This window comes from Rhinatrema bivittatum, chromosome 15, assembly GCF_901001135.1.
Source record: "Rhinatrema bivittatum chromosome 15, aRhiBiv1.1, whole genome shotgun sequence".
Taxonomy (NCBI): Eukaryota; Metazoa; Chordata; class Amphibia; order Gymnophiona; family Rhinatrematidae; genus Rhinatrema; species Rhinatrema bivittatum.
In genome coordinates, this window is record NC_042629.1 from 55,405,121 (window position 1) to 55,428,921 (window position 23,801).

Consider the following 23,801-nt stretch of genomic DNA (forward strand, 5'->3'; position numbering starts at 1 on the left):
GGGTTACTTCAATCCTGTTCTTTCACAACGGGTTACATTAATTTTTGCATTCAACAACACACTATGTACTGAATCCGTCCCGTTTCTTCACAGGGACTGAATACACCTTCACTCTTCAACATACACTGTGTCCTGAACCATCCCGTTTCTTCGCAGGGACTAAATTCACCTTCACTCTTCAACATACACTATGTCCAACAAGGGAACCTTCTTTCACCCCCACCGGGGGACTTTTGAACATTGCCAGCACTTATCTAAGAAGGCATTTTGGGGATGTTCCAGGGTGGAGTTTAGGCAACCAAATAACTTATTTGGCTAACTCTGATATTTAGAGCTAGGCAAATAACTTATTCAGTTATCTCTAGACACGGGCAAGCGGAGGGTTAAAATTATCCAGGAATATGTTCCCAGATAACCTCAAGCTGCTCTATTTAAAGCTTATAGCTGGGTAAGTGCTGACCAATGTAAACAAAAACCAAAAAAAACCCAACCCGATTTCTACCAACAGCCAGTACTCCCCTTCCCCCTTTGAATGTTGTAGAAGTTGGGGCTGGCAGGCCAGTGCCCCCCAATCACCCCCAAACCTTCCGAAAACGTAGTAAGCCAGCCCCCCCAGCAAATCAGTTTATGACAAATGTAAAAGTTCTCCTCCACCTCTCTCCTCCCCTCCCCCCGCTAAAGTCAATCCCAACCTTCGTACTCCTTCCAACTCCCACCAAATGGCCATGGCCACTGAAATCACGATAGGAGTCGATCGCCTCCAGCGGCATCCTTGATAGAGACAGCCATAGCATAAACTGCCAGCATTACTGTAAGAGTATTACTCCTTCAGCAATGCGCGATACCGGCGGGAGCAGAATGCTTCTACCACAGCCCCCCGTTGGCCAGTGCCATTTAGGGGGTGCCGGCAGGATTGGGAGGCTTGGGGTTGGCTCAAGTGGGAGGGGGAAAAGCTTATATTTGCCAGATTTCAAGTCTCTGGCATACTATCTTTTCCTAATTTTGGGGGGTAGGCATTTAATTCAGCCTCTCTGAAAACTGGGCGAGGCTAAGCATCTAAATTTAAGAGCCTATTTTCAGTAGGCCCCTAAATTTAGGTCCCTAAAATGTGATCAACTATGGGGATGGAGTTAGGGCAAGGTAAAAGTGCACCTAGCAGTGATTTTCATCATTAGACACCTAGCTTCGGAACTTAAATCTAGGCAAATTAATGACAGGCCTAAATTTCAGGTGCCTGAATATAGGGAATTTCCAGTTGAAAATATCCCTAAATTCAGCTGAAAAACCACCTATATTTAGGTACCTAATTTAGGGACTTAATATTTTTGAAAACTAATCCTTCCAGCTGGAAAACCTAACACTGTTGCAAAGGTTGTTGTCATTTTTTCGAGATATATGAGAAATGTTCTTGCTGCAGGTTGTCTGCTCTAGTGTAAATTTAATTAGCCCGTATGTGTGAATGAGAACATAAAGGCCGCACTAAACCATCAGTCGTGAGAGAGAGAGAGGATCAGGCCTGAGGCCTTCACAGCTTCTTGCTAATTTTTCTCCACACTTCCACAACAGTAAAACCAAAAGATAACAATTTTTTGTTGCCACATAACTTAATGAGCAGAACTGTAAGGTAAAACCGCAGGCTGGTTGAAAACTGAAGCCTCTTCACTACCCCGGCAATTAAGTTACATGACAAAAGAAATCTGTTCTGTGAGGGGGGGGGGGGGAAAAAATTTCTGGGTATGAGAAGGACCGTATTAGAACTTCAGCTCTGATCCCTCCAGAGTTTCACAGCTGCGATGTGCTGCCTTCTCCTATTGTGCTGATTAGGCCAAAATTAATGAAGGCTTTTCAGCCATCAGCCTTCATTAATGCTGTCATGATTCACTTATCTAGCACTGATGTTGTTGAGTCCCAAAGCTGGATTAGATCCAAGAACACCACTCTGTCACACTTCCAGGTAGCTACATGTCGGCATGCTTTAATTTGTTGTTGTTTTATTTTTAAAGAATGGATTAGTTCGCTTCACAGGAGTGGTATACTTGTGCTGCTTTTTGCTCTTAATAGCTGTAGATGGAGAGGTCCGTAATTAGTCCTGTGCTGGGCCTCCTGCAGCTGAGGTTTCTGCACTCAGTCCTTTGGATTAAGTTTCTAAAGCAAATGGCCTCACATGACGGTTTTTCCAGGATAGAGGCAGGGGATTCTCTCTTCCAAGTGTAGCCCCTAATCCAGGGTACATAAAATGATGAGAAATCTTTGTCCCTGAATGAAAAGTGGACATGCCCTCACATTTATTTAGTGGGTTCCAATTTATGGCTTGTGCAGATGGCGAAATGGACCTGTATTGAAACAGTAGGGGTAGCTCACCTTCCTTTGGTTGGTGGGGGAGAGCAGCACGGCCCCTATAGCTAGACATCAGTGCTGACACACACCAATCCCCGAAAACAACTTCACTGCACCCGCAAGTAAAACCAAAACTCTCAACTTTCTTCCTGGTTTTACAGCCATTCACTGTGTACACTTCAATTATAGGATAAGCATTTCACCACTGAATATTCATGGGATACACAGCCAGGGTAAACTTAACAACATAATAACTGTTACTTTTGGCAGTCCACGGGCCGCAGACCACCGCACTCACCTCCTTAGCCAGGGGCTCCCTGCTGGCTCCCAACGCAGCAGGACAAAGCTGACTTCCATGTTGCCAGACGCTGCCAGTCCCAGCTGATGCCCTGCTTCTTAGGGGTGCACGCACGCCGGACCTCAGCCTTCTTAAAGGGCAAGTGGTGGGAAAAGCCCCATGACACCAGATGATGATGTCAAGGGCAAAGCTCTATAAAGGTCTCTCTCACTTCTGCATTCGGCTCCTCAGGAATCGGTCCCCCTACTCTTCAGTAGAGGGAGTCAGTTGGACCGTTAGATGATTGAGTGCTTAAAGGGGCACTTAGAGAAGATAAGGCAACCGCGGAAAGATTAAATGATTTCTTTGCTTCGGTGTTTACTAAAGAGGATGTTGGGGAGATACCTGTACCAGAGAAGGTTTTCATGGGTAATGATTCCAATGGACTGAACCAAATCACGGTGAACATAGAAGATGTGGTAGGCCTGATTGACAAACTGAAGAGTAGTAAATCACCTGGACCGGATGGTATACACCCCAGGGTTCTGAAGGAACTCAAAAATGAAATTTCAGACCTATTAGTAAAAATGTATAACCTATCATTAAAATCATCCATTGTACCTGAAGACTGGAGGGTCTCTTCTCCAAGCTGAACAGCCCTAACCTCTTCAGCCTTTCCTCATAGGGAAGCTGTTCCATCCCCTTTATCATTTTGGTTGCCCTACTCTGTACCTTCTCCATTGCAACTATATCTTTTTTGAGATGCGGCGACCAGAATTGTACACAGTATTCAAGGTGTGGTCTCACCATGGAGCGATATAGAGGCATTATGACATTTTCCGTTCTATTAACCATTCCCTTCCTAATAATTCCTAACATTCTATTTGCTTTTTTGACTGCTGCAGCACACTGAGCCGACGATTTTAAAGTATTATCCACTATGATGCCTAGATCTTTTTCCTGGGTGGTAGCTCCTAATATGGAACCTAACATCGTGTAACTACAGCAATGGTTATTTTTCCCTATATGCAACACCTTGCACTTGTCCACATTAAATTTCATCTGCCATTTGGATGCCCAATCTTCAAGTCTTGCAAGGTCCTCCTGTAAAGTATCACAGTCTGCTTGTGATTTAACTACTCTGAATAATTTTGTATTATCCGCAAATTTGATTACCTCACTCGTCGTATTCCTTTCCAGATCATTTATATATATATAATGAAAAGCACCAGTCCAAGTACAGATCCCTGAGGCACTCCACTGTTTACCCTTTTCCACTGAGAAAATTGACCATTTAATCCTACTCTCTGTTTCCTGTCTTTTAACCAGCTTGTAATCCACGAAAGTACATCGTCTCCTATCCTATGACTTTTTAGTTTTCGTAGAAGCCTCTCATGAGGGACTTTGTCAAACGCCTTCTGAAAATCCAAATACACTACATCTACTGGATCACCTTTATCCACATGTTTATTAACCCCTTCAAAAAAATGAAGCAGATTTGTTAGGCAAGACTTCCCTTGGGTAAATCCATGTTGACTATCTTCCATTAAATCATGTCTTTCTATATGCTCTATGATTTTGATCTTGAGAATAGTTTCCACTATTTTTCCCGGCACTGAAGTCAGGCTCACTGGTCTATAGTTACCCGGATCGCCCCTGGAGCCTTTTTTAAATATTGGGGTTACAATGTAAGTTGCCTACAGATTTGGATGAGTCGCAACAAAGACCTAGAGTAAGGTGTTTGTCAGAGTTTTTGCTATTTTAAACAATTCCTTAGGGTGAAAGCCGATTTCATGAATATGTTTAGAATAAAAGGCACGTTTGGAGTCCTGAATGGACCTATGATAAGAATCTAATAAGGACCGATAGGCCAATAAGACATTGGGAGATCTCACTTTTCTCCAGTGATGTTCTATGCGTCATAGATATGCTCTCAGTGATCTAATGCTAGGGTTCAGCCATGGTGCATGATATTTTCTCGGTTTACTTTTTAAACATGTGGAGCAACTTTATCTAAGGAGTCTTCTAAGAGCATAATCCAGCTCGAGACCCCATTGTCAATCTTGGTCGGGCAGAAAGAATCCAAACTGGTCTTTACTATTGCCGAAAGCTTGGGAATGACTATAAAACCTCTTGTGACAACATGATGGCTAGGTAGTGTTGGGGGCTAGCTAGTAGGCTCAATATCTGAATGGCTTATGTTAGCGAGCGCCTTAGATAGCAAGACATCTAGGTCCAGGATACTGACACAAATCTATGAGTGTTTGTTGAATGATAGGCACAAAGTTTTACTGCTGAACATGAGGCATAGGATGTAACACCCTCATAAGTTTTATGCAAAGATGGTTTGTGCATAACAAGTACAACATCATGACAGTGATCCCTAGGACCCTGAAAAGTGGCAAATATAAAGCTTGTGTAGATGAGAGTTGGCCGAATAGTAGGCTGCACAATAGTGGGACCTATGATGTTGGCTTGACATTGAAAATATCTAGATATCTCCCTGATGATAATTTTATGAACTTACCTTGGTGTTCCTCCTCCTAGGCTTGCACCTGCAGAAGCCACTACCTTTCCTTGCATTGGAGCTCCCGGGCCTTCTTCTTCAGGTGCTCAATCTATCCAGAATAATATGGAATTGTACAGTAAGCACCACCCCCACCTACCTCCACCCAACAATTGCCACCTCATACCTTCCCATTGTCTTTAACACACCCTACATAACAAATGTCCCCCACCTACACCTACCCTACTCTCTATTTCCCCACATCCAGTCCCCCAATTCCATCCCCCTACTTCCACCCACAACCGTTGTGATGGCGACTAGCTTAACGATGGTATAGCAAAGATTTAAAATAAATAAAAAGAATGAAATAAATTAATTAATTAATACTACCCTCTATTCACTTACTCCATAATCTGCTCCTCTGAAGTCTGGAGTTGTGTTGGTGGACCCCTTAGCATGGAAAGAGCATATTCTCTTATTTCTTCACCAAGAACACCAGTTTGTAGACATTGCTGGTGGCTTGCTGGCGTGTGGAGGGAGCCATTTTAGAATGATTCCACCACAGAAGAATCGGAAGTTCGCACCATAGAAAAAATACATATATGGGGTAAATATTCAGCCACTGAGCGGCTAGTTAAGTTAGCTAGATACAAATATCCAGCTAAATTAACTGGGATATTCAGCGGCACAGCCACCTGTTAAATATACCCGGATAAGTTAGTTAGCTGGATATGTGGTATGTGGCTAACTTTATACCTGCCCTATGATGCATCTACAATTAGCCAGTTAAATTATCCAGCTAACTCTGCTCCTCCCCAGAACGCCTACCTCCTGCCCCAGGAACACGTTTGACTTACCCAGCTAAATTATAGTCAGATAATTTGTTATCCAGCTAGAATTTAGCTGGATAAGCCTTTTAAGTAATTGGCTAAGCCATTTAGACAGATAACTTTCTAGTAATCAGTCTAAAAGGCTTTTGAATATGTACTTCATATATGTTTGTAATAGTTATGCGCAACTGTGAACGTGTTGTGATTTCATGTAACATACACTCGTATTTGTGCAATTGCTAATATGCGCGGGTATACATTTAATAAAAGATACATATGAAGAAATATTTCTGGATGTTGGTTCTGACTCATTCCTTCTGGAGTTTCATATCATGACTCTTAATTGTACAGTTTCCTTTCCAACAAATAAAGGTCTGATGTTTGTGCATCATTAATATCTTTCAGGGATCTGAAGGTCTGTATCACATCTCCCCTGTACCTCCTCTCCTCCAGGGTATGCATTTTTAGATCTTTCAGCCTCTTCTCACAGGTCTTCTAATATAGATCCTACATTATTCTGGTCGCTTTCCACTGGACTGCTTCCATCCTTTTTGAGATACAGCTTCCAGAATTGAACACAGTACTTCAGGTGAAGCATCCCTGGGTGTGCACACACACCATTTTGAAGGGCATCCACTATCTCTCTACATCTTGCAATGATACTCCAATCCACATCTGGCAGATTAAAACGAGCAACACTTCTCCCTTTTTCCCACCTTCTGGATGCATTTGATCAGTTTGGGTTGCAGGCCTGTAGATCACATCAGTGTAAATGGAATCATCATCATCTTTTTAGGTCAGCTCATAGTGCTTCTTCTCTACCCCCATGTCTTTGCATTTCAGTTGTTTGGATATTGTTTTTGACATAAAGAGCTACTCCTCCCTGTTTTCTGTCTTTTTTGTCCTTGCTTAACAGGTTAATAACCCAAGATGTCTGATTCCCAATTATGAGACTCATTGAACCATGTATCTGTAATAGCAACAAAGTCCAAGTCCGCCTCCACCATTAAGGCCTGAAGATCTGAGATTTGATTGCCCAGACTATGAGCATTTATGCTCATAGCTTTCCACTGTTATTTATTTCCTTTGGCTTTCTGGTCTTCCTAGTCACCTTTTCTGTTCTTTTGCTTAAGTGCAAAATATTAATCTGAATGATTTTATTTTCTCCTTCTACTTTCTGTATTGCTTGGGGGTGACATTTCAATTTAATTGGCTACCTTCTTCCACCCCCATTCTCTACTTTAAATGCCTGAAAACGTATGACTGGAATTTCTCACTTAGGATCCTCTTTCCTACTATGGACAAGTGTAGGCCATCCTTATCCCATATAGCCTTTTACTGCTCCATGCATGGCCCCAGCTTCCAATGTATCCAAAACAATTTTCTTTACAACATGTTTTAAGTCATGAATTGAAATTATCTATATGGCGTAGTCATTCTTTGCCCTTTCCATGAACAGGTAATACTTCAGGGAAGGCAGTAAGCTTTGCCATGCGTCTAATCTCTTTCCCTAGATTTTGGAAATATGTCTGCACTGCTTGGACAAGTTTCTTGTTGATCCCCAGATGGATGACAACATTGATATTAGGATCCATACTTTCTTCTATAATTGCTTTGACTACCTGGTTTGCCTTTCTACTTGTTGATGATCCTGAAAGGCATTTAACTGTTGGGTCCCCATCAAAATTATTTCCCAAATTAGTTTTTCTGATGCCTGAGCCTCGAAGCAGATATATTATTCACTTAAACTGTTCTTCCAAGGACTTAGGTTAAGAAAACACCCCAGAGGTAGAGGGAATAAATAACTCCTGTAGGTTAAAGTGGTGCCTTGTTTGGAGACACACTCACCCCCCTTACAATGCAACAGTTAATCACCAAACCTAGAAACTCCAGTAGATTGAAGCCCCTTTTATTCAGCCTCTAAAAAACACAGGAATTTAAAAAAAAAAAGCCTAGTAAAGTTCTAAACAGCTAGAAAAAAATTTCAACACTCAAGCAACAGATTAAGCAGAAAAAGCACGCAATATTTTGGTGACGTTAAGAATCTTTTCTAATCTTTGATTTTAAGTTCTAAACAGGAAAAAAAAAAATTCAAAACCCAAGCCACACAGATTAGGCATAATCTATCAGCAAGAAAAAGCAAGCAATATTTTGGAAAAGTTTAAATAAACTTAAACTCCAGAGATTTATCAGAGCAGGAAGGCCAGGGAAGCTGTGCTACTTGAGCAGGGCCTCGTGTTCAGTATTCTGCTTCTCAGCAGGTCTTCTTCAATTTGCATTTAAACAGACTATTTTCACTATAACTTTAATTAACAGTACTATCTTTAGTGAGACAGAGGTGATTGAATAGAACTTGATGCAGAGACTGCTTCTGTAGAAAGAGGCTCCTACTAGCATATCAAAATATCTTTTCTTTACTGGAGGATTTGCTGTAGGTGAAGGGGCCAGTAACTGTCAATTCCTTGTCGATTTGTATTTGGGAAGCTGACAGGATGTTTCCCTCTATAGGATACTCCAAAGTTTACGGCTTAGTCGCACTCACATCTCTGCAACTTAGAGGAAGTAACACCAAACTGGTGACTAACAGCTTGGATGTGCTGTGCCCACTGAAGGGAGGATATTCTGGCAAGCTAAGTATAGAATGCAGCTCCTGATTATCCGGTATAAAATAGAGGCTGAAGAAAGGGTTGAGTGCAAGAGAAAGGTTAGAGGGCAGAGTAGCTTGCCAAAGCACATGATTGGAAGTGTGTGGGTATGTGCAGTAGGCTGTATTGAGAGGGGCAAGATTCGGGGATTAGAGGGTTTCCAGCATGCAAAAGAAAGAGACTCACACAGTATGGAAATAAATATAAAAAATAAAAAAAAACACTGAAAATGTTAAAACTGGAAAAACTTTGTACAATGAAATGGGGGAAAAGGAGTGGGGAAAACCTAAGGTGAAAACTATTTACAGAACTAAAAAAGGCCCAGGAACCGCTGGAGTCCAGGTCGTGAACAGCCTAGGGGACTGGCGACTGTGGTGGTTGCCTCATGTCCACCAGGTCAAGAGCAGCCGTGTATTTATTTATTTATTGGGGTTTTTTTTTTATTGGTGTAGTCATCTTGAACCTGGGTAACGCTCCACCACCTCCACCAGCCTCCTGATCTCAACGCGCAGGTTGCACACATCCTCCCTCACCCTCTGGACAAGTAACCTCACCAGATGCTAGAGCCCTAAGTTCTGAACTAGGAATGGGTGCTCCAGCCACAGAGCCCTCCCTCCCTCTGCAGCCTTGGGGTGTTGGCCCTGAATCTGGGGCAAGCTACTCATCAAGCTACTTGCCTCCATTGCCCAGCAAATGCTGGGCAGCCACAGAACCTATGCCCAGAGGTCCTGGGACCAAACAAGGAGAAGTCCCTAGCAGGAAGGGGAGAGGAATGGGTGGCTGAATAACTTCGTAGCTGTTGAATATACCCAGCTATCTTAAAGTAAGCCACATAAGTTAAGCAGCTAACATCAAATATTGCCTCCTGTCCACCCTGGAATGCCCCTGACTTATGCGGCTAAACTCTAGCTGCATAACTTTTAGCAGTATGCAGCTAGAATTTAGCCACATACAGCTTTTAATATTGTTGGTTAGCCATTTAGAGGGATAACTTTAATTGCATCCACAATTCTTGGTATGTTGATCACTATTAGTATCAGTGTTCAATTATTTATTACTTTTTAGTGTTAGTTATAAATATTTTATTATATTATCGATTATTTTTGGTAAGATTACCGTGGGTACATTTTGAAAACACCGCATATGTGTTCATATATGCAAAGAGGTGTTTTTTAATTTATTCAGTTTTATTTTATTATTTTTTTAATATTTTAAAACATTATCCAGCTAGAATTTAGCCAAAGGTGGACAAAGTTGCCCCATTAAGGGAAAAGAATTTCAAATCAAACAGAAACACTTCAAGGCAAATTTCAAAGAGCAAATACGATGGGCATGTGCAAAAAGTGTTGGCACGCTTTGCACCAGCTCTTTGTGTGGGTGGTCATTGGGGGGGGGGGGGGGACACAAAATAGAGCCCAAAATGTGAACCTCAAAGATAAGCATGCTAGGTTGTTTTTTTTTCTCTTCCCCTGACCTAGACATGCACACAGGAATGCCTCTTTCACCCCACAGCTAGGAGCACGCCCCGGTGAAAGCCCCTGAATACTTGTAGACGCTCTGAGGCTGGCGATTTTCAGCCAAGCCCTTTGACCTGTACACATTCCTATTTCTCCAAGACACTGGCTTTGGGGAAACTGCCCACCACCCCATCAAACAGGTTAGCAAAGTCACCGTACGCTACAGCTCGGCCTGGTTTTGTTGTGATGAGTCATGGAGCTGCCCTCCTTGGTGATCTTATCCCGGAATGTGGCACCCCCCAAAATTAAGTCAATCTGAGCACCGAGCGTCATTCCCGCTGGGCTCCAGGAGGCTTCACCTCCTCTGCGTGCATGCGAATTATGATGGGCAAAGAAATGGGGAGGGGGGGGGAGAAACGAGAGAGAGAGAGGGGAAAAAACCCATGACCACTCAGGTTTCAGGAGCCTTGCGGAAAAGTCGACACATCCTAGCGGGCTGTTAAGGGGGCTGAAGTATTTTCCCAGGCTATGAGAAGACGTGCAGCTGCCTTCCCTCCTGCAACAGGAAAGAGGAGAAAGCCTGAAGGGCTGCCAAAGTCTTAAGCATTTGTAATGAAAATGAGAGGTTGAGAGGTTAGGGGAGGGCTGGACTAGAAAGATGAGACTGTACTTGAGTGCAGCTGCTCACCACACTGGGGGGAAAAAAAAAAGTTATCGGATGTAATTAAAAAGAAGCTGATGAGCAGGGGCTGCAAAGCTACAAGGTAGCCCGCAGTCACAGGTGTGTTTCAAACCAATTTCTTACATTTAATAACTAAGGAGCAGGAGTGAAGCTAACACATTAGTAATGTAAGGCACTGCTGGGCAATCAGCCAGAGTCTACTTCTGGGGGTACAAATGTATCTATCGCACATTCAGTAATCAGTACTACTCTTGCTCTTCTAGGTAATGCACAAAATGTAATAAAAGCATCATATACACATGACATGATACGTAAGAAGTATTGCAACATCTGAAATTCACTATCAACCCCAATTAATGCCTAACCCTCAGCAATAAATGTAATAAATCGCCAGGTCATTCTATCTCACTTCAAAGACCTTTCTATAAAGCCAATATAATCTCTTTTTGGGGCACATAAAATGATAAGAGGTTCTGATGCCCATTTCGGAGCTAAGCACCAACCTCTGTGGTTCAAACGAACAAAACTGACCAATCAGACCTGGCCCAGGGGCAAAGGCTATAATTTTCATGTTGGATCGTGAAAATAAACACAAAAACACCCCTCTCCTCTCTATGACCACTTGGACCGTTCCCCAGCTTCCTCTGACTGACAGGTGACTTTTCCGAACCTAATCTTTGAGATTAAGAAGGGTCTCATTCAAAGGTATCTTCAAACAAGGCGACTTATATTTTCTGTTCTGGGCTTTCTAGTAATGAAAGAAAAATTTAGAGAAATAAGGTTAGTATCACACTTGGAAGCAATTATACAGGTATCTTACAAGCCTGTACATTAACACTCAAGCAAGCCTACAGCCTTAAGAGAGTGAAAAGCAGGTATCAGAGTAACCAGGTACCAGTGACATAAGTCTAAGACTGTAACTTTCAAACTGGCACGCGGGCTCACCTGTGCACGTTCGTCGGCCCGCGCCCATGGATGCGGCCATTCTATAACTTGCGCGTATGTTATAAAATAGCTTGGCCGTGTGCACAAATGCCACTTGTACTGCATAAATCAGGAGGGGTTAAAAAGGGGCGGTTGAGTCTATTCCCATTTTTACCAGTTCATCCCCAGTTCGCCCAGTTGAGAGAGGTCCTCCAAACGCCCCTAGTTTAATAGCCTTCCCTCCTCTCAGTTATCTCCGACCCTTACAACCCCGCAGATCTGCCTATTTTTCTGTATTTTTTTAACTTACAAAGTTAGGCAGCAGGGGATCTCGGGTTCACGCTCTGAAATGACCACATCCCGCCCCTTTTTTGAAAACTTCTGAGATGTGTGTGCTGCAGGAGATAACGTGTGTATCTTGGCAGCTTTTAAAATCCATTTGACGTGCGGAAGCCCGACATTTTCTCGCATCCCCTAATTAATGGTGTGTCGGGCTTTTAAAATTCACCTTTTAATTAGCATGACTATCTATATGGAAGAAATATTAAGCAAAGTTTTCTATGCAATTAAGAGAGTTCATAACAGGAGATGGTTCTCATTAACTGAACCCAGATCAAAATGGAAAAGCCTAAGTAAATCCAAACTGAAAAGGCATAAATTCAATGCTTTTTCTGAGTTTAAACGAAAACTTGAATACTTAGCTGTCCATCCGAAGTATGCATTTGTTCCAGTAATCATTCTATTGGGAAGCTCTGTTCTTTTATTGCTCCTGTGTGTCACACTTACACTGTAGAAACAAGAGACATGCCCTGCACATTTATTCAAAAGGTCAAACATCAACAGTAAAAGAGCCCAACACAGGCAGTGTTTCAGCAATCTTAGCCAGCCTCAGGGGCCAATTCTCTGTATGAAATAACATCATAGAAACAGACTGGATTTATAAATACAGGTACATATGTGACGCTACTTACTGTGCATTTCATCGGACACCGCCTCACAATCCTTCACTCATTGCTAAAGGAGCACCATTTATATAAAATCACATATCAATGGAAATCGGCTATTCATTCTTAGAAGATGTACATGTACGACGTCAAACCTATCAAACCTGTTGAGTTAATTTCTTTATTTAACCCCAGGGGGAAAACAATGTCTGATTGAAAATCAATTTTTGTGGATGTGGGAGAAATTTTTTGTCCAACTGATTTTTTTATTTAACCCCAGCGGATAAAAAGTGTCAAACTTGAAAAGTAATTTTTTGTTCACGTTGGACTAATCTTCTGTTCAGATTTCCAGCTCACAAAATAAGGAAAGGTGAGCACTGTAAAAACTAAATCCATAGATGACTGGCCAGCTTTAATCCAGTGGTCAACAAGTGGTGCTTTAATATGTTGCCGACGTAAACAGCTTTGGTCTTCAAGCATACGAATCTTAATAGGTCTTATAATTTTCCCAAAGTAGAATAAAAACCAGGGCACCAAATTGTATATATTACTCCCACTGAAAAGCAGTCACTGCATTGCCATAGACGAAATGTGCATTGTAGTCCAAAATCAATCTCTTGACCACTAAGGGAAAACTCACATACGGACCACAGGGGAAATGGCCCCTTTCTTCTGTTGGTGGTGCCTCAACGTGAGGGTAAAAATAAGACCTAACTAAGCCAGACACTATTACCCCAAGGTCTCTCTCCTGGTCTTTGCATATTAGTTTTTTACTCCCTATCACATACAGGGTTTTTTTTAATTACTGCACCCCAGATGCATGACTGCACTTCTTGGCATTGAATCCCAAGTGCCAAATCTTCGACCATTCTTCAAGCTTTTTAAATCACTTTCTATTCTCTCTTCTTCCTCAGGTGTGTCTACTTTGTTAACAGTCTTAGTATCATCCACAAAAAGACAAATTTAACCTTCTTTACCCTTCACAATATCACTCATGAAAATACTGAATAGAGCCAATCCCAAAACCAGTCCTTGAAGCACTCCACTTAAGTGTTCACTCATCAGAGTAGGCTCCATTTACCTTTACATGCTGTCTCCTATCAGTCAACTAGTATGTAATCCACTCCACCACTTAGGCACTCATCACTTCCAAGCTTCTCATTATAAACACGAGCCTCCTATGTGGAACCGTATCAAAAGCTTTTCTGAAATCTAAGTAAATCAAAATGAGCGCTCTTCCTTGATTCTATTGTCTAGTCATGCAATAAAACAAAATCAGATTTGTCTGACAGAACCTTCCCCTGGTGATTCCATGCTGCCTCTGGTCCAGCAACCACCAGATTGTAGATAATTCTTTATCCTTTCCTTCAGTAGAGTCTCCATCAATTTTCCCACCACCGAGGAGAGGCTAAACAGCCTGTACTTTCCAGCCTCCTCTCTGCTACTGTTCCTGTGAAGTGGGACCACAACTGCTCTTCACCACTGCTGTTTCCAGAGATCTATTGAATAGATCTTTCAGCAGACCTGCCAGCACATCTTTGAGCTCCCTTAGTATCCTGGGATGTACCTCTTCCGGCTCCATGGCCTTGTCCACTTTCACTGTTCCTAGCTCTTCCCATGCATTCTCTTCGGTAAACGGGATGTATCTATCCCGCTCACATCCAGTTTTACTGATGTAACTCCTGCATGGTGGTTGTCTTAAATGTCAGGGGCACATTGGAGTCCCACAACCACTTTCCAAGTCTCTTTCTCACTCCAAAACAGTTCAGTTGGGCCCCAGGATAATGTTCTTTTCCAACTGGGGGGAGGAATCGATCCTCCAAGACACAAGGTGTTAGGGGTGGCTTGAGCTGAGTGACCAAATTAAATCTTGACCGCAAAAGTTTTCAGATGGCAAAAATACTACTTAAACTACTACTATTACTACTTCACATTTCTCTAATGCTACTCAATATGCGCAGCGCTGTGCAAACAGCACATAAGAGACAGGCCCAGCTCCACAAAGCTTAAATCTAATCAAGACATACATATACAGGTCAAGAGACTTGGAAAGTTTCATATAGTAAGACAATGGTTAAAATGCAGCGAAGTGGAAAACACATTTGATGAGAGGAGTGCACAAGGAGGGTTGTAAAGAGAGGTAAGAGAACAGAGGAAGGATAGTGCAGAGCTGAACTTGTTAGTAAGAAGAGCTTGAACATTTATTAACTTTGCTGTTAATAGGGAGCCAATGCAGTGAATTCAGAGGAGGGGGGTTATATGGGTGTGACAACTTCTATCCCTGGGGTTTTATCCAAAGCCCCTTTGACTGATCCTCCTAAACCTTTGTTGATTACTCTAGAAACATTATGGTGAGCTATAACAGGGCTGGAACATTCGTGATGTCTAGAATTGATAATATTTTGTCTTCCATCAATGATTGTTCTGATAAACTGTTTCTCATTCTCAAAAGATGAGTAAATATGATTTGAGATTTCAAGAGCGGAATACTTATGTCTCTGATGTAAAAAGAGTAATGCAGCATTAATTAAAGATAAAGAATATATGAGAATTCAATGAGAAGATTTAATCTTCATTTTATTAAATTTCCTAAATCTTCTTTAATATCCTCTTTGGAATTCATAACAAAAAGTTATCAGGACATTTTTCTAATTCCTCCTGAGCCCTTCCCCCCTGTATCAAAGAATTACTGTTTATCAACTCAGACTCAGGATTTATTGATAGGTGACAGGGGAAGGAAAGAGAATGCAAGTGCTAGTTTCTTGCAAAACTCCAACATTGACTCCCGAGCTACTTTGCTAGTAGGGTATATTTTGGAGTTAGATAAAGAATGGACACACAAAAGTTTTTTTGCCGCTTCTTCTCCAATCCTGCGGCACCACTCCCATTTCCAGGGATCTATTGAACAGGTCCTTAAGCGAATCTGCCAGCACATCTCTGAGCTCTCTCAGTATCCTGGGTTGCATCTCATCCGGCCCAATGGCCTTGTCCACTTTCAGTTTGCCTAGCACCTCCCATACTTTCTCTTCTGTAAACAGAGTTTTTCTACTCCATCCACATCTACAGTCTTATTAACCAGCAATGGTCCTTCTCCTGAGTCTTCTTTAGTGAAATGAAGTGTTTAATATTTCTGCCATTTCTTTGTCATTCTCTACACAGTACTCCTTGTCACCTTTCAATTTCACTATACCACTTTTGACCTCCCTTCTTTCACTGATATATCTGATAAGAGACAAGAGACAACTTTGAGAGCTTTATGAAAGACATGTTCAATAAAGCTCATGCAAAGACAGCTCTGCCTCTGAAAGATGCTGGTATCTTATATTCTTTGGCATGTACTATTCTCAGAAACCAGGTAAAATCAGAGTTGTATTTGACTCAAGTGCTCCGTTTCAAGTAGTCTCTTTGAACAATGTGCTCCTCAATGGGCCCAACTTTACCAATAATCTATTGGGAATCTTAACTCATTTCGGAAAAGAACCCATTGCCATTATGGCTGATATTCAATATGTTCATAAAGACTATAGAAACGAAGATTCCTGTGGTACCAAGAAAACAATGTCAACACCAAGATTGTTGAGTACAGGATGTGTGGCTGTGCATGTCTTAGACAACAGTCCATTACCTGCAGTGGCTACCTATAGATTCAGGAGAACAACACAAGAAGGAAAGGAGAAGCATGGCACAGATGACAGGTAATTCATAGAAAGAGACTTCTATGTGGATGATGAAGTCCATACCTACAGAAGACTTGTTAAAGACACCACAGTCAATGTTAGCTGAGGCCAATTTGAGGCTCCATAAAAGCATTCCCTACAAAAGACCATGCGAAAGACCTCAAGAACTTAGTTTTTGGAGTTGACATGCCACCACTCCAGTGTAGTCTCAGACTAAATTGGGACCTGAAAGGAGACATGTTCACATTCCAAGTCTCAAATGAGGAGGAACCATATTCCCACTGTAGCTTTCTATCTACAGTAAATAGCTATAGATCCACTTTGATTTGTGGCTTCACTCACCCACATAAGTGCAACCCTACCTGGTGTGCCTCTTCTGCACAGGTGGGTACATAAATATATTTGTTGCTCTTCAGGGCTGGAACTTCTCCTGGGCCAGTTGTTTGGTCTCCCTCACTTCTCCAGGTGTGAATTTGTTGGACCGGGGGAAGAAAGGAGTCCTTTTAGGCCCTAAAGTGACAGGGGTGGCTTCTTTACACATTCCTTGATGTATGCAGTTAGTCACCTGGAGAAGATGTCTATCCTTTATGTGGGTGTAGTGAGTGCAAAATAAATACTCTGGAGTCACTTTGGTAGTGTCCAGAATAAGTCTTTACTGTAAATACTGGTTATGAATGGCACAAAACTCAAACTGCAACACAACAGAATTATCTTCTCAATTTCTTTACAATCTCTTTCCTCTATTTGTGCAGGACTCACTTGTTTTGGGAACCAGGGAAAACTCTCACTCTCTTGGATTAATTAAGTGGAGCTCCTAGATGGACAGGGTCTTTTAAGCTAGACAAAACCCTTCCCAAACTGTTAACTTGCCAAAACAGTCTGTGACACAGAGTGTTAAATCCTCTCTTTCTCTCCCCAGGGTGTGAAGCACCTGATGGATGTTTCCAGTTGGGGAAATGCTCCTTTACTCATGATTAGGAGATCTTCTGGATCTTCTTTTAGTTAACAGTCTCTTTAGTACTCTCTTGCAGGATTCTTGATGTTCCTTACCTTGATGTTCTCTTGCTTCAAACAGGAAGGAAGAGGCAGCCAAACTTCTTCCTGGATCTTCTAACTAAAAACAATCTTTCCCCCAAAAGGAACATAATCAAAATAGTGGCATTCCCTTTTCAAAGAAAGTCACCACCACTTCAGTGGTTTATCTTCCCTATTCCCGGGACGCCTACACATGGGGTTCCCAAGCCCTGTGGTCATGAAAAGTCCAAGTGTCTAGTGAGGCTCCTAATAAAAATTTTTAAAATCCCTTAAAGTAAACCCAGATGGAAAAGTCCACCAGACAGGTTGTGTACTGGAAGAAGAATACCCTCCCAACTCTGGTCAGGACCCACAGACTGGGCTAGCCTGCTTTTGCTGACAGGGCCTGTAAAAACAACAAAAGTTAAACTTCTCAACTCCTCTGTGCTCTTTGAAAACCTAAAGGGACTTCTTCCGGAGCTCAATTAGGAGAGCTCCTAAATAGACCATCACGGGGATGACCATTCCAGACTCCACAAGAGGAGAAGCTGCATTTGAATAGAACTTCCAACTACTCTAGCCTATTCTCTTTTTCTCTAGAACAAGGGCTTACCCTGGTCATCTTAGTGGCAAGACAGGTGTCCTTGTTAACAGAATTTTCATCAGAGACAAAAGAGTGGGATGCCCCACTGCCTCCAGAAAAGGAATGAAAATGGGAAACATGGAAGGATTCCCAGCAAGATCTCAGATTCCATGATTGCATATCTCTCTGTCTCTCACTGCTGCTCATTACAAAGAACTTTGTGTCTTTTCAGATGCTTCCATAAAGACTATTAAAAGATAACAGATGCAGAAGGCAGATCCCACATAGGATAAATTAGCACCTCATTCTAATCACCCTAGCCAGAGCCTGTGTCCAGTCCATTTCTGCTCAATATCTTGACCGACCTGTATTTGTATCCAGTCCCAGCCCCTGCTCAGTATCCTGCGCAGCCTGAGTATGTATCCAGCCATCAGTTCCAGCATGTCTGTCCAGCCTCGCCCAGCCTGCTCCAGTATCCAGTCCTCAGCTTCCAGCCTGTCTCTGCTACAACATCCAGCTTGTGCCTGAGATCATTCTCGCTAGCCTCGTCCAGCCCAACTTACCTTCAGCCATGATCTGCCGAAGAAGCCAAGCCCTATCAGAACCCAAGGGCTCAACCTAACGTGGAGGGGGATGGCTAGGCAGCCCTGTGATCCTGCCCTGCTCCTGAGGGGGGTGTTCCCTGACCCCAGTCAGCATAACATCACCATTAGAAAACACAGAAACTGAGGTCAATATTCAATAGGCCATTTAGTGGACAAGTTATCAGAATAAAGTTAGCCAGATAACTTGTCTCATATATTCAGTGGGATATTCAGTGAGGCTGGACAACATGGTAGAAACTTGGGTTAGGTGCGGAATTCCACCTTATTGTGGATGAATTGCAAATATGGAAAATAATGCACCAATGTCTGAAATTCGCTGACTTTCCAAGCAGACATAATAGCAACAAGGAATAACACTTTCCATGTGAGAAAATTGAAAGAAGTTGATTCTAATGATTTGAAGAATGGCTTCAGAAGCTGTGCGAGAACCATATTAAAGTCCCATGGTACATGTGGTTTGGCATGCCATAAACCTCTCATAAACTTTGACACTAACAGATGAATGGATATTGGTTTACCTTCCTCTTGAATATGGTGAGTCACTATGGCACTGAAATGAACCTTGACTCGGGAAGGAGTCCAGTACTGGGATAAGGCATTGGATCTCAAACAGAACAGACACATGGAGGGGCTGCAGATGGGCGGAACGGATTCTGATCCAGGCCAGAATTTACTGAATACCATTCAGCCAAGTGTATGGCTGAGCCTGCGAATGAACAGCAATACAACAAGCAGCCCCGTTCCGAGCAGATCGTCCTTATAGTGGCTGCCCAGCCACTTCTGACACACGTGCTGGAACCTTTACTCCACTTCTGACCAAGAATAAAGTTTCTGGCACAAAGAAATTGTCAGTTAAACCAGCGCACCCGTGTGCATTGGGAGACAATACCTAATGCCTTCACATTTGCATGGAGTTTCCATGCAAGGGTGCTATCTTAAACATACAGTTTAATGTGTTGGGCGCACATTTTCCAAGCAGAAGCCTCCTTGGTGCATCAGCACTAAAGTGTATGCTCAAAATCGGGTGCACAACTGCAAGTTAAACAGCGCCTTCTGGTGAGCGCAATTTATTGGATTGGCCTCTGAGTTAGCACACGGAATACTATCATGTTCTCCAGTCCTTTGAATTCTGAGCTCGTTAGTTCTCAATCTCTTGCATCACTGCAAAAAATCTTGGTTTATCTGGGGGGTGGCAGTACAGACAGCGAAATTGTTATGAGGCAGAACAGTATTGGTAACGTGGATCCTGATTGAGAAAGGCCCCAGAATCTCTCTGGCATCTTGTACTGACAAGTCCCTTCTTCTTTACAAATTGTTTTCCTAATTAATTATAGGAGCCAGAAGATGTAACCCATGCTAGAAACTGCCTGTATTCAAGATGAAGCAAAATGCACGATTAACATCAACATATAGAAATGTCGGCAGAACGATGTGCCATTTTATAAGAGCGCCATTATCCTACCTTTGTCTGCATTTCTATGGCTGTTTTCAGAAGTAGTCATAAGCACTTGTCCCTTTCTATAAATGCTCACACAACAGACATCGAGCAGTACTGTATAGCTTCTCTCTGTACCCTTTCAATTTCTTTCTGCTAATTGTTCGTTCAGTTTGAAAGCGAATCTACCAAGGCAAGTCACCACACATTTGTATGAATGAGCGAGGATTCCAAGAGCAAACACAGAGTTAATGTGCAGCGATCTCTCACCCCCACCGCGCTCTCTCTAGAAAAATGACAGAAAAGTACCCTTTGCCAGTTTAGCTCATTTGTGGAGTTCCTAACAGGTTTGTGATGTCAAAGAGCAGATCGGAAAGAACCACAGCTGTCTCCATCCATCCTGTTATCACTGCCGGATTATACAGGGGGGGGGGGGAGGGGGGGCTGCAGGCTTTGGGAACGCATTCTTCAGAGCCTTATGTCAGTCTTTTTTCTTGGGATTTTTTTCCTTTTTTTTTTTTTTTTATGATGAGTCGCTCTCTTCCTTGCTCTGAATCATATGCCTCTGTAATCAGATTCCTAAGAAACAACAGGGTAAAAGCTGAGAATGCTCCGGTTGCATGCAACAGTTAAAATACAGGGAAAAAAAGAGAGTTACCCGGGTCCCTGTCGGTACTCAAGTCAGAGTCCGGAGGGCATCTGAAAAGGAATTGATGCACCTGCACTTTCAAGGAACTCACATGTGCAGCAGACCTCAAGGATTTGCAAAGAAATATGGATGAACATCTCACAGGGAAAGTCAAAAGCCTATGATCTATGGGCCAGGCCAAAGTACATTTCCATAGACACATTAATAGAGTATGTAATTTATTCTACAAATACATGAAAAACAAATTTCCCTGAGACAGGGGTTATAATAAACTATGAGGAACTGATTGTAACAGACTATTGGTTCATAACCATTCATACAACAAAGAAATAATGATCAAGGTCTTTGGACTATACCAAGAACAGGGCAAGGGAGACTCTCTCTTTCCCCCCTCCTACCATCAAAAGTCAGAACAGGCTTGGTTAAGGAAGTCCCTTTCCCTACCAGTACAGGACAAGAGACCCCCTTCTCCATATTAGCACATGCCGAAGGATCCACCGTACCTGTCCCATGCAGAGACAGGCCGAAGAAATATCTCCATGTAGAACAAATGTCCACCCAGTTGTTCAATTCCAGTTGCACACAGTATTGCAGCTTTGCACTGAAGCATATTTTGTGCCTCAGCTGGGATTGATCATTTCCTCAGAGTGTAGCCCCATAGCCATGGCAAATGCGGACCTTATGCATGATTTTTTTTTTTTTTTTTTTAGGCTGGCTGTTTCATTGCAGGGTGGTGAATCTTGTAAATCTGTCGACACAGAGCCTCTAGCTTCAGGATTTGTGGCACAATGGGCAGGATTTGTCGTAACACGTTTTTAAAATGAAGGCGTATGTGAGTGGTACCCTATGTACTATACCACAGATGTTCCCTATTACACAACTGATGTGTGATAAGTTTAGCACTTGGAAAGGATCAGTAATCAAAGGAGAAATCTGGACATGCCTTCATGTGAAAAGTGAGTTGTCACTGAAAATATGGCTATCCCACAGCCAAGGACAAAATGGTGAAAACCCTAACCCTATCAGAGGCTAATTTTGCAATAGCTGAGGGGTGGGCAACTCTAGTCCTCAAGAGCCAGAAGCAGGTTTGGTTTTCAGGATAACCACAATGAATATGCAAGAGACAGAACCATTGGAAACAATTCTCTCACATTAGATTGCAGAAAAATGTCAAACTTGTTTAAAAACCTGGCTTTTCAAATAAGCATTCTACAAAGAGAATGGAGAATAGGAAACTAAATAAAGCAGGCAGCAGAACATCAGCTCACAGCATGTAGTTAAAATATGTGCATATTTTGTTATTTTACTTCTCTCCGCTAATTTTAGATAGGTTTTACCTTACCTGTATAATATTTCACATTTAAGTGGACAAGATTCATGACATTCATCAAATATTCTTTTTTGTTGAAACTATGTAACCGGAATTCTACTGGCACTTTGATAGTATTACCCAATACAATGTTAACATTACTATATGTGCCTATCTGTAAACCGTTGTGATGGTATATAACTTAACGACAGTATAGAAAAGATTTTAAATAAATAAATAAACATGTATAGTCACTGTGGATATCCTGGAAAGCAGACCTGTTGGTGGTTCTTGAAGATTGGCGTTGGCCACCCCTACAATAGCTCATAACCATTGATAAATCATTTTGGCAATCAACATTTCTCTATTTATCAGAGAGATGGTCAAGCTGTAGCACCAGCTATATTTTCATTGTGTAATATTTTTAAAGATTTAATAATAGGGAGGATCATTGTATAACTGTGTGTGGCTAGTTAGGATAGGGGAAGGGGAAGGGAGGTCAGGCTAGGGGTTTTGGAAGTTCCCTCCCAGTCCGATCCTTAATTGGAGTGGACTGGGAGGGAATTGGAGAAAGCCCCGATGTGTCGCCGCTTGTACTTGCTTATCTCTACCTCCCGTTCCGCACGCCGACCTGGCATTTTATAACGTGTGCATTCATGTGTGCGCAAGTTCTGAAAATCTACCCCTTAGGGAATAGCCACTGCTTATTACTAGCATGGGATTTATTTACTTCCAGAGGAGGTGGAGAAGACAAAAACAGTCAAACAATTCAAAGGGGAATGGGATAAACACTCTGGATCCCTAAAGGCTAGAGGATGGAAATGGGGATAACTACCCTTAACCAATAAGCTTGATGCTTTAGATGCAACCGAAACATTGCTCGCTGCTTCAATGGCAGGGAAAAAGGGGATTTGGATTTAGATAGCAACCAACGAGGCCCCCAACGTTTACAGTCTGTGGAACTGATAAGCAGCAGTTACTACTCTTAACAGAAGGCATGGATTTATTACCCTTAACCAATGAGCTTTAATGCTTTTGATGCCACTGCAAATTTGTTCTCCGCTTTGACGGTGGTGAGGTGTGGGGTGGGTGGAAGAGGAATTGGATTCAGATGACAACCAACACAGGCCCGGACTCTTACGGTCCGGGGTGCTGATACACAAACATAAAGGGAGAAAGCACAGGACTGCAAGTCCATAAGCAAAGCAAGTGAAACAGCACTGTGTGCATTTTCAAGAAGGCTCATCACCCAGCAAATATGTTGCTAGCAGGAAATGTTATGAGTTACCATAAGGCTTGGGGATAAATGCACAGAGAGTGCCAGTTGCTACCCTTAAGAGAAATATGGGGATAACCTGCATGGCGTGGCAGATACTACCAAAAGAAGCTTGCTGGGTGGACCATTTGGTTATTTTCTGCCATCATTACTATGTTATGTTACTGTTTGGGTATTTCCCAAAATCATAAATTAACTGAGGTAAGCCAACCCTATATAAGGGAATAAGTAAGTATCACATAAACATTTTTAAAAAGTGTTCAAACATATAATCCACAGGCTCTTTCAACCAGCATCATATTAGTGAGCACATTATTTTCAAGTCATTTACTTAATCTCACCTGTAATAACACTTTAATCGTTATTTTGATCCATTCAAAAGAAAAAAAAATTACATAAAAGACTTTATCATTAATCATCTTATGTACCTATATCTTGTAATTTTCAAACCACAGCACTTATCTTTTTAAGTATAAGCCCACTCTCTGCAAGGTGCTCAGTATTTATGCCTTCCTGACATTGACAATGTTTCGGCAACTTCTGCCCGCTTCAGGCGAATGTGCCATACATATCTTCATTAAAGGCCAATATATAGCTCAGAAAACAACCATCAATTGATGGCGACAGGTACTTGTATCCTGGATTGGCCAC